We start from the raw sequence: 12,500 nt of genomic DNA on the forward strand, positions 1-12,500 counted from the left end.
TCAAAGTATACTCTATCATATTTTATTGTCTGTTCTCATTGTTCCACACATATACCATTTGGGTGCCTTAGAGGCAAAAGACTCCCTGCACCAATTTTCAACTTAATCCAAAATGCTGAACCTCTGCCTGTACCGAAAATGAGATATGCCTCAGAAAAGGTGTAATCTGATGGCTTAAGGTCTGAACTTTAAGTAGGATAAGGCAGCCCCCTCAAACGTTTTCATGTTTTCACTTGGTCACATTGGCAGTGGGTGCTGAGAGATTGTCATGCTGTAGGAACGTGCATCTTTGACGAGCCAGCACCGGATAGCGAGCTTTCAAAGCATCATATACTTGCTGCAGTTGTTTAGCATAAAATTTAGCATTCATAGCGTGACTATATGGGCCAAGCTCCACCAAACACATGAACTTCTGTTCAAATCGTCCTTGTTTAACAAGTGATTCTGAAGCTTCACTAGGACGAAACCACTGCTCTTAGGATTACGAACATAGATTCATTTTTCATCTCCAGTTACAATTCGGCGCCAACAAATGGGCATCTCGAGGATTTGCCAGCTGTTCTTTGCAAATGTTTGCACGTCATTGAACCTGGTCACTGCATGTGGAACTTCTCGACAGCATCTATTCACGAGACCGTACTTATGGTTGTGTCGCTAGATGGTGCTTTGTGATGGACCAAGATCTGCCAGCAATGTACGAGTCCTGCTTAGCTTTTACTCAACCATTTCAAGAAAGGCCTCGTCTTCCTCAACAGAAGGTCTCTCTGACCTTTGTTTATTTTCGAGACTTGTGTCACTTTCCTTGAAACGTGTGAACCGGTTTTGTGCCACACATGTATTGTCTATTCCTGGGCTTTCCATATCGTTAATTTCTTTTGCCGTTGCTCTTGTATTCAGTCTCTTTTTCGACAGATAGCACAAAATGTTTCTAATTGCAATTTCTTCACCATTCATTGTCAAAGCTATAAAATAAAAAATAAATAATTGTTTATATTAAAATAAAGAACCAAAAATTTAGCACCGATTGGATAAGTTGTATCAGATTAATGATATATGTAGATATAAGTTGCGAAATGATTATCAGTAAAAATCCGCAAAACATGACTCAACCGGAGTAGAGGAGGCGCATGGCTTCGTGGTTAGTGTGATGCACTCATGATCGTAAGATTGTGGTTTCAATTTGTGGACTAAGCAATGCGTTGTATTCTTGAGTAAAATCTTCATTTCACCTTGCTCCAGCCCACTCTTGTAGCAATAAGAAAGTAACCCTGCAACGGCCAGGCGTCCCATCCATGTGGAAACCGGCCTTTTAAGTCTACGACTCAAACTGGACTGTTGAGTCTACTACTCGGAAAGGAGTTTTATCTTTTTCATCCATATATATATATATATATATATATATATATATATATATATATATATATATAGACAGACAGACAGACAGTAAGGAACCATATTTCAACTGTTACAGTCAAAGAGAGGTTCTGTATCTCGGTGGGGTAAAAACTTTGTGAAGAAATCAATAAATGTTGATTGGTTTGAGATCTTTTCCGATAGCTTCAAGGAGAAACTGTATACGATTAGATACGAAAAAGAAGATACAATTTAGCGGTTGTAGGTTAACAGCAGTACATAAATCAATATACATTTATTTTGATACGAGCCACGTTTAATTTCGGAAGGAACAATGGATTGAATGTGTCCCAGGATATTACTGGTGCATATCATCGTTCCTACTAGATCTGAATAAATAGAAAATAATGTAAACTGGCAGTATTTGAACTAGAAGCTTTACTGCACTGAAACTAAATACTATAATCTAAATTTTGGCAGCTCACGTAGCTTTAAATAGCTTTGTAACTTGTCATAATTAAAACTTGTCTCTTTAAATCCTGAACTGAAATCTCCTCAAAGTCCACTTCACATTTTATCTTTCCGGGGTCGGCATTGTCGTCGTTCATACTAAGCTAACCCCTATCCCCAAAATGTAAAGTCTTGTGCATTTGTTAGAAAGTATAATGTAATAATGTGTCCTGCACTGGAGACCAAGAAGTAAGCTTACTCAGCGAGCTAAGATCACGACAGTTTTGATTCCTGTTAAAGATATTTCACGTTATTTACATGAATACCAGAATTTTTATTGTATTTTACGGTCTTAACAACCCATGACAAATATATATGGAAGTCGATTCCTCTAAAAATATACAATTTTTTTCACTTTAGTCAAAACTAAACCTGTATTTTGTAAGATTAAAATTAAGAACATTAAATGAACGGGACAATACCACTAAATTAATTTGGTGGTATAAAACGGTAGAGCACCAGATTAGTTAATCTGGCGCTGTATTGCTTCTGTCAGTAGATCTTCCTGCTTCACTTGTAGTACTGTTTAGGATTATCCATCAATCAATCGATCTGCCTCACTCTACTAGCCCCTCTCTCTGTCAACCTATCGATTTTCTAATGCACTTCGCATTCAATTTCTCAGGCTACCGATCTATTATTCTTCCATTCCATTACCATTCTTTGTCTGTACTTTACGGTTTTGTCAGTATTGTATTCATATCCATTAGAAAAAATAAAATATTCAGTCCTATGTTTTAATAAAAAAGAAGGATAATCCGTTAAAAGTTTGCCAAGAACTCATACGAGGTAATTAGGTGTAAAGAAAAAAATGGCAAATTTCTTCGAATCTCAGGAACTTCGATTCCTTGCTGCGCAGCGAACAGAAAGGAAGAGATTGCGGGAACGATAAAGGGGATTTGATGTGACTCATATAAAAAAGAAAATTATTGTTGAAGCAGATAGCACAAATATAACTCAGCTCTCATATTTATTTAACTTCCATTCAAAACAAATTAGCTCAAGCTCATCCCGTCCCCGTGCATAACCTCTTTATCTGAGTGTTTACTTATGGTCTCCTTCTATCAAGGCTGGCCATGTATCTGCTCATGTATGCACAAGTAAGATATTTTCTAGGAAGACTATCAGTTGTCCATGCAAGATAAACGCCCTTCTCAACGCCATCAAAGTTTATCCAAGGGAAAAAGGCTACCGACTTCGACCGATAAAATTTGACATCAGAGTCATCGCAAGCTTAAAATGCCAAAACAAATACCGCAAGACATCCTGCCTAACCCTCTCACAGTTCCACCAAAACTCTACCTTTGATTATAAGTTTTCTTTTATCGACCTTAAAAGGATAAAGGGCAAGAACTCAAGTAGGAGGAAAAGAGATACAATACTGTGCTCGAGTTTGGAGAAATAGTTGAGCAAAGCAACCACGGTGTACAATAATAGCTAAAAGGAATTTTTACATTTTATGGTAATGAAGTTAGAAGCTCGAAGTAGTAATTGAAAGAGGCTCAAGAGCTTATGGTATGGTTAATATTCTGGTGAAGAGTGGGACAGCAGCAGGAGTTGATATAAGCCTAACTTACTCTTAACTCATTCTGATTCCTATTATTATCCGTCTGCCCTATTCTCTTTTTTCGTTTTCAGCGGCGGAAGTCTTGAATGCATTTTTAAATGATTTTTCAGTGTGTGTATGAGTGCACAATTTTGTGAGTGCGTGACAGTGTTAGTGTATGCGCAGGAACGAGTACGTGTGTAAATGAGTGTGTATGTGTACATGGGCGCGTATCCATTTCGGTTTCATATTTATATACACTTTTGTTTTTAATGACTGCGTTTCTGACTAATAAATGCATCATGGGGATAAGTTTTGAGACGCGATAGGGCATCTGAGTAAATGTCGTGTAATAGCTAGTTCTCTCGATTTCGAAACCAATAAGGTCGTCTATGATTTTTTTTTTTCGCACCCTTCTATTCCGATTGGAAATAAACACCACTTACATATTAGGGCCCAGTTATTTTACTTCACCTCATTTTTCATTTGTATTTAAGTAAGAAATCAATAGCCGATGACATGTCGTTAAACAATTTCTCTTGTATTCCTTCCCGTTTGGCGAAATTGATCTCTTTAACACTTATGGAGAAAAATTGTTAACAGCCATTAATATTGCCATTCTCTGAGTCTGTCCTATTTTGAAAATATCAAAGGTATTTTTAGCTACAGTGAAGGAAGTTATTGACCAGTAATGGGTTTGTAGATGAATGATAGATATGTTAGAATTACCACATTTCCTGATAACTTTACTAAAATTGGATATGCCACAAAAATAGCGATATCGTTGTCACTGATTTAAGCCTAATAATAAATGCTACTAAAAGGATCTCAATATGTTTTGTTTACACTATGAGGAGACTAAAGTCAACAAAGGTCATAACTTAAGCTCATTGTGGCTGCTTGTAACAGAAACATTAATTCAATGGGTTGAATAGATAACTATGGATTGAATAGACCTTTGCTGGAAGGCAATTTATCATCGTAGGGTGAAGAAAACACAGCTACCGACCATTTCCTAACTTTGTAAACTGATATGAATAAGGTACAAAAATAAATTAGCCCCAGATTGAAAAGCAGTTGAACTCAACAATCATTATAGAATGTTCTCCAAATTATTCTCTATATATTCTCTTCATGCGTAAATCATTAATACTATTCGTTTCACAATTCCTGTGGATAATTTATAAGACATATGACGTCATTGAACATATCGAAGGATCATTCTCTGCAGCAAAATTAATCGTTAGATACTCCAAATATTACGGCGACAGCAGCAGGTAGGAACAATTTAAGCACTATTCAATAGATTGTCATTGTTTACTGTTGCCTGGTGCTTCAATTAACCAGTGAAGTGTTCGAAATTAACGAACCGTCTAATATTGTTGAAAAAAATGTACAAAATGATACTAATTCAATTTTTGTATTTTAATGTCTTTTGCTTTTTTTGTTTGTTTTTTTTTTATTCCAAAGAAATACCCAGAGGAACAAAAGTCATTATATTTCTTGTGTGAAATTTATATTTTTTCTTAAATTCTTTATAGTAATGGCAATCTCTTCTTTGAATTGGGTTGGGTTCTAACAGCTTGAAATTCTATTGCTGTACATACAATCCACCTGCGGAAAAAATAAAATACGATATAAAATCAATACATTTCCAGTTCAAGCTTCTTTCCTTCACGAATATATTCTTGGCTCTTCGACATATCTATTTCATATATGATCTTTCTATTTCTTAACGGAATATAATTGTTGGTCCAAATAAGAGAATAGTGTTACAATTCCTTTTCTTTCTTTGTTTTATTTTTTTATTTTAATGACTCAGTCAAGAGAAAGAGCGGCACTTTCAACTCTTTCTAGGCCTGGAGTTTGGAGCGAACAATGCGAGAAATGTTGTTTCTGAAACAAAAAATTAGTCAGTGAACCGTACTAAAAGTAGTCAAGGCCCAGATAATATCAATCAATGTGGCAGATTAAATCTTCCTCTCTCAAAACAGGAACAGACTTCTACAGGTTTCTGCACCATTTCCATCAACCAAATTTCGCTCATGAGGCTTCGGTCGACTCGAGGTTATAGTAGAAGAAATTTGTCTAATGTGTTACGTTTGTTTTTTACAATAGCAATATCACTGTATACTTGTAATGTAATTAGTATAGATCAAGAGAAGACTTACACTTAGAAAGCAGCCGTATACCTGAAGACTCAGCTAGAAAGCACACGCCCATAGCAATGATGATAATAAGGGATCTGTGAATTTCCCTGTTTGGCTTGAAAGTCTTAGGACGGATCTCTTCACTTCCTTTTCTCATACTCGATTTTTTTTTTGTTATGTAACCACCACTGTCTTTGTAGAGTTTTACTTTCATTTTGTATTTTCTATTATTTTGACAGTAATCTGCGGAAACGCAATATATATTCATTATATCATGCGGAAAGGCGACTAAGAAAAACGTTTGTAGTACAAAGTGAAGATCAACAAATTTAATAGATCACTGCATTACACATTTATTCATCCATTTTCTTTTTTTTTTCCTTATTTTTTATTCGAGTTGATTCATTAGTATTTAATCTCTATTAAAGAATATATTTCGTAATAGTTGGGCAGCAGTCTACTATGTTAAGCGTCTCTAGTGTTCTCCGGAGAATTGAATCTGTTTAACATTTGGTTATTTTATTTACACGTAAAAGGAATCGGTCTGGTGCTTCAACAGTTTGTTTACATATGACATCCGAAAGCTGATCAGTTTGAACATTTGAATTGCATTAATAAAATGAAATCCGAAGTATATTATCGTATCACTTGCAAGTATTTAGTATTTTCACTGTCTTCTTTTTTTCCTTTTCTCGACAAAATTTGTAAGCATCGAATGGTTGCTAGTGGATATATATATCGTGGCTTCGAGTAGAACTACAATGTAGTATGCATCATCAGTGTTCTTCAACTCGGTGCGTCTGTCATTGGGCGGAGGGTTCTGTTAAGGTGCATGAAGGATCTGATCCGAACGAGAACCCAAATTTACTTCGGGTAACGAAAACCTGATACCACGAGTAGAGTGACTAGTCTCATCCAGAAGTCTTACTAAAATGTCGGTCAGGGGAAGCTAATGCCTATGTTGTATTACTGCTTCATCCATGTGCTTCGTCTCAGAAATCTTTTTGCTTTTTTATGGAAACAATAGGTTCAACACCTATTCTAGATGTGCAGTTGAATACTTGTGACTGGTAGAGCTCAGTTATGTTCTGGGGCTGTTACATCTGCAGAGAATGCTGAGCCACCACCACGAGAATGATGATTTGTAGGTGGTGGTGTTTAAATAACATTTTTTCTGCAGCTTGTTTTTTGTCCGAGCTGCAGTCGTTGGTCAAGCGGAAATCGATATTCCACGACAGTTAATATACGTTATCAGATGGAAAAATGTAGTCAGTGGAAAGCCATGCTCGAAATCTGTACAGCGACCATGAAGTGGAAGGTATTCTGGGAGTCGATGAGTACTCACTTACAGATGAGTGTTAGATCGGGTGATGAAACAGTTCAGTATGCACTCATTCAGTGTCCATGTATTGATGATCTATGGATTTCTCTTGAACAGCCGTTATGACATCCGATGCGTGATGTATCTCGTTATCAGCCATGTCTAACATTATGATCAAGTCACCGTCTGTCTGCGGCAAGTTAGAACGGATAGTTTCTCCAGATTTCGTAGGTAAAGGAAAAAATTTAAGTTGGACAGAGTTGAACGGTCTAAAAACAGAGCTTTGATTTTTGTTTTTTGCTTTTTCATTAAGCTAAGCCATTATCAACATCTTCAAGTTCTTCATGAAGAAGAAAATGGCGATGAAGAGAGGAGAAACTACGTTGCAATAAATTTTATACTATTACCGCAATTTGTTGTTAAAAATTTATTAATATATCTCTTGTTAACGGTGAGGTCACATTCCATTCAATATAAACTCTCCGTTCTTTCTTGCTTATGTTGTAAAACACTTGTGACTACTATTATTGGGAGGGTGAAGCGGCGACTGGCAGAATTGTTGGCGCGTCGGACAAAATGCTTAGCGTCCTTTCTTCCTGCTTTTTACATTTTGAGTTCAAATACCACAGATGTCAACTTTGTTTTTCGTCCATTCGGAATTGATAAGAAAAAGTACTAGTTTCGCAATTTCCCCAAGAGACCTGATGAAGGCTGGAGGGTATATCAGCCGGAACGTTGTGTTAACAAGAAACAAGATGGGGACAAATATCCGTGAATTGTAAATAATGTACAAATAATGTACATAATTCGACAACTGGCTGGTCTTGTGTTAACAAGAAACAAGATGGAGACAAATATCCGTCAATTGTAAATAATGTACATAATTCCTCATCTCTTAAATATAGAACTGTATCTACTCAGTAGTTCAGGTAAATAATTACCTGTCATCAGCATCATGCGCTTGGTCCATCAAGGGTGTCACTTCTTGTCTTTTTTGTATGTATTGGCTCTTGACTCATTACTGCGGAAACTGGACGCGTTGAGTTATCTCGCACGAACTAGGACGTGGAAGAACCATGTCAGCATACTCTTGACGGACCAGGTAACGTTACCGTCATAGTCTCCAAAACCAGACACACAAACCTAGTTAGTCGACACTGCTCTAAAAGAATACGGTGACGGGAGCAAAAATTAGCCATGTAGAGATAGCAAGCCTGTAGCTCGGCACCTGGATGCTGGACAGAAGAACAAGATAAATTGCTTGGGTCTGGTTTGGTCCGGATCTCCAGGCGGAGAAGATCATGGATGAGGTAACAATCTTACCTAGCAGCAGGGTAAGCAGTCTTACCCAGAAATGACCCGAGAAAAACTATCTCTGAAAGGTCGGGCAGAGGTAGCGAATTCTTATATCGCCTCCGTTTATATTAACGCCTGACTGTCTTACACCAGCTTACATCTGACCAAACTGGAGTACATAGTCTTTCGTTTTCTGTGGAAGGAAAGCATTCCACTGGTCAGGCACTCCATGTGCTGTCAAAACCCGCTGAATGGGAATTTTGTGGCTGCTGATGCACAAACATGCACTGAGGCGACGACATCTCCAGCGATTCCTTGGCGGTGCGCAGGTGTGATCGCCGTTTGTCAGACTAGATTTTCCTCTGCCAGTTAGACAACGTGGTCGTGGAAGTTTCACTCTGGCGTTTTGAATAGGGTTAGTGGCAGGCAAGTGCGACAACTGGCTGGTCTGTACCGGAAGACTTTTGGGCTAGAGCCGACAGATAATTTACAGAAACCGATGCCCCGGTAGCAGTGCTACCGGGAGTGATATTGCCGGTTCAAGATAAACACTACAGGCATGGAAGTGCCGTCAGCCTGGCTTGCCCGAGATGCGCTCAGAGCGTCGAAACTGTTCGGCACACTCTCGTCCAATACCTGAATATTGCTGACTTGTGGGATGCTGCTGAACACCTGCTGTTACATGTAGAGTGGATCTGGCGATTGGCTGAGTCCATTGTGAAGATCGTCCCATAGCTTTCTTTGGCGGAGAAGTGGGGACAGTGTTTCTTTGTCTGGTGACCTTAGGAAAAGAGGTTGTATGGTGGACCAGACTGAGAGGGCTGAAGTCAGATGCTTTCCTCTTTGACCAAGCCTTGATCAACTTTTTAAAGTTTCACTTGAAAAGGAAAGTGAGGTTAGAAAGGGAAGTGCTGCCTCCCAGCTGATTTGTTAAAAGGGTGGATAAATGTTACAAGAATGGTTCGAATGAACAGGTGTACACTAAGCATACGCCTGTAGGTTGAAGGAGAACGATGTGGTGGGGGCACTTGCTCTAGTGGTAAGGACGAACGTGGTTTTGTAGGGTCTCCACAGGCAGTCCTAGGAAGTCTCGCACTTTGAGAGAAATTTCATTGTTGAAATTTATTCTTTGTAGTTTTCACTGTTTATAGTTTCGTTTTATGTGATCTCACATTGTATTGTCTTGAACCATCCCCAATGTTTTTGTGAACCTTTAGTGGTTAATAAAGAAAACATTATTATTGTTGTTGTTGTGAACAACAATGCCAAAATCAATAACTACGAAGATATAATGAATATGAATTTTTGGAGAAGCTGTTCAACCAACAAAATTAAAGTAAGACAAAAGAACCAACCACACGCATACAGACGCGCACATGCAAATAAACACACATACACTCACACACTTAGACACACAGAGATACCTACACATAGAAAAGACGAACAATCACGATCGCGCAAGAATTCTCAGTATTAGAATAACAAAATAGCAAAACAAAGACGGCGATGTTACATGTCCACATAAACAACCATCTCAAAATTACAATAAAAATCCGATATAACGAATCTATACAAAACATTTAGAAAAATAATAAGCAACGGGATAATCACAGACAATCATAAGGGAGGCCTAACAGAAACAATAGAGATAATTGAAGCTGAATTGACCACAACAAAACTAATCAGCATAAAACAACAGAGACGTCTTCCCAAGCTAACTATAAATAAACAAGTCCAGGAATTAAATAGCTAAATACAACCAGCTTCACCAAGAAACACTCTCCCACAAGCAAGTAATGATACTTTATATGCGTAATAAACTCATTCATAATTAGGGAAAGATTGTACATTTTATAACAAAAAACAACCGATAAAGTGAAGATGTGTGGCTTAGTGATTAGCGAGTGATCGGCTCACGATCGTAAGTTCATGATTTCGATTCACGTTGCTCCCGTCCATTCAGCTGACAAAAATGAGTTGTACATGTAATTCAAAGGGCCAGCCTTGTCACATTCTGTGTCTCGCTGAATCTCTCTAAGAACTACGTATAGGGTACACGTGTCTGTGGAATGCTCAGCTGCTTGCACGTTAATTTCCCGACCAGGCTATTCCGTCGATCGGATCAACTGGAACCTTTGTTGTCATAACCGATGGAGTGCTAGATTCTTTTGTTCTTGCAACCGATTCTGGGGTAATAAAGTTTTTTTCTTTAGCCCTAGGTCTCATAAGGCCAGTTAGCCAGTTTTCATGAGAAATAAGTGACCGGGATCACAACATTCTGCTGAAAGCGACGCCGGTCCATTGCAGGGCTGAAGAACAGCAATTTTGTTGGGAGAGGACATGTCGATCACATCGACCCTAGTATTTGACTGGTACTTTTTTTATAAACCCTGAAGGAATGGAACGCAAAACTGGCCTCGACAGGACTTGAATCTATATCATAAAGACTCGCAAGAAATTGTTAATTATTTTGTTCGAGGTTTTAACGATTCTACCATCTCGCTGCTCTGCTTATTTTAATGTTCCTGAGGTGCAGAAATAGGACTACTTTCGTTGGATCTGAATAAGGATGTAGAGGGATCTAGTGAAATATTTAAAGGCATTTAGTTCGGGGTTTTACCGATTCTGCCACTTCAGTATGCAAACCTTATAGACAAATATCCGAAGTAGTAAAAATAGATGTACTGAGTGGTGACAAGCTAAACAGAAATATATATGCTGCGAAGAAAAGTTGATAGTATTTAATGAGTATTTTCGCATTCGTTTTCAGATACATATGCGTGAAAAATTCGGATGTTTCGGTCTTATTGTGACCTCCATAGCAAAAATTAACTTTAGCATTATTTATCGATGCTGATACATTGTGAATAGTCGAGATTGTAAATTTGTTGCTGTAGGGAAGTAGAATTGTTTATAAATTAGTGTTCCACGCAGTAAACTTTAATACGTAACTTATTGTTTCCTTATGGATGGCATCTTGTAATTATTCAATATATGCAGTAGCAAGGCTATTTTCGATTCTATTAGGAAATCCCTTGAATAGAACCAACTGTGGATAAATATATTATTTCCAAACTCCAAACTGTTTCTTTTATACCTATGATTAATAAGAAAAAGTATAAAGACAGATGTGTATAAATTATAAGAAAATATGGGTTTCAAATTTTGGCACAAGCCCAGCAACTTTAGGAACGGGTGTAAGTTGATTACATCGACCCAATGCTCAACTGGTACTTATCTAAATAACACCAAAAAGATGACAGGCAAAGTAGACCTCGCCGGGATTCGAACTTACAACGTAAACACGGACCAAATGGTGCTAAGCATTTTGCCCGGTGCGACAACAAAATCTGCCAGCTCGCCGCTGTGACATTAGAATGAACAAATTCGCTCAAAGAGGCAAATCATTAACATCTCATGATATTACATATTTAAACACGGAAATCTGAGAAATCATGTTGGAACATCGATACATCTTAAAAGTAGAAACTATTGAAAGACATAATTAGAAGAGTTCGACAGAAGTGTCAGACAACTATTTAACTAGCAAGTTCAGTGATAGAAATAAAATGATAGGTATACATAAACTATGTAGACTATATAGGAACTACATCTTCAGTGTTTATCGTTATACTACTATTGATGATAAGGCTTTGGAATAGTAGAGTCAGTAAAAATGGTGTTAAAATGGTTTTGTGGTATTTAGTTGTCTTTTTTATGTTCTGTCTGACACACTAGATATAACAAAATAAGGTAGTTTAAAGTTGTTGCGCTCTGGTGAGCTAGAAAATCAGTGAAAGTGGAACAGAAAGTGAGCCGTGGTGGCAGGCTGCTGGGGGCAGCAGGAAAGATGGCAAATAATGAAAATACCCCCCCCCCCCCAAAAAAAAACGTATATAATCTGAGACAAGGCCATTAAAATGTATGAGAAGGAACCCGTCTCTCACTGCCAAGTCGAAATGAAGTTCATAGTTAAGTTGGTCAAACTCCTTTTGTTGCCATTCACGACTTCATTAACAGAATGTTTACCTATACCTGAAGCAGACACGGAGTAGAAACAGCATGCGGTTTCAAGCACACTCTGTTGAAGGATCTCTTCTTGTATGTGTTTCTGCTTCCCCTACAGGTCCAGTTACCCATTTGTAATGCATTTTGCATTGAGTGCTGGAGTCCATGTAATCCACTTCTCTCCGTCCCAAAAATTGCCAGCCTTGTGCAAAAATTTGAAATTGTTATTCTTATTATTAAGGCGTCGAGCTCGTAGAATCGTTGCCGCGCCGAGTAAACTGCTTTGTGGCATTTTTCATGACTTTAAATTCTGAGT

Source organism: Octopus bimaculoides, chromosome 2 (genome assembly GCF_046866305.1).
Source record: "Octopus bimaculoides isolate indiv1 chromosome 2, ASM4686630v1, whole genome shotgun sequence".
Taxonomy (NCBI): domain Eukaryota; kingdom Metazoa; phylum Mollusca; class Cephalopoda; order Octopoda; family Octopodidae; genus Octopus; species Octopus bimaculoides.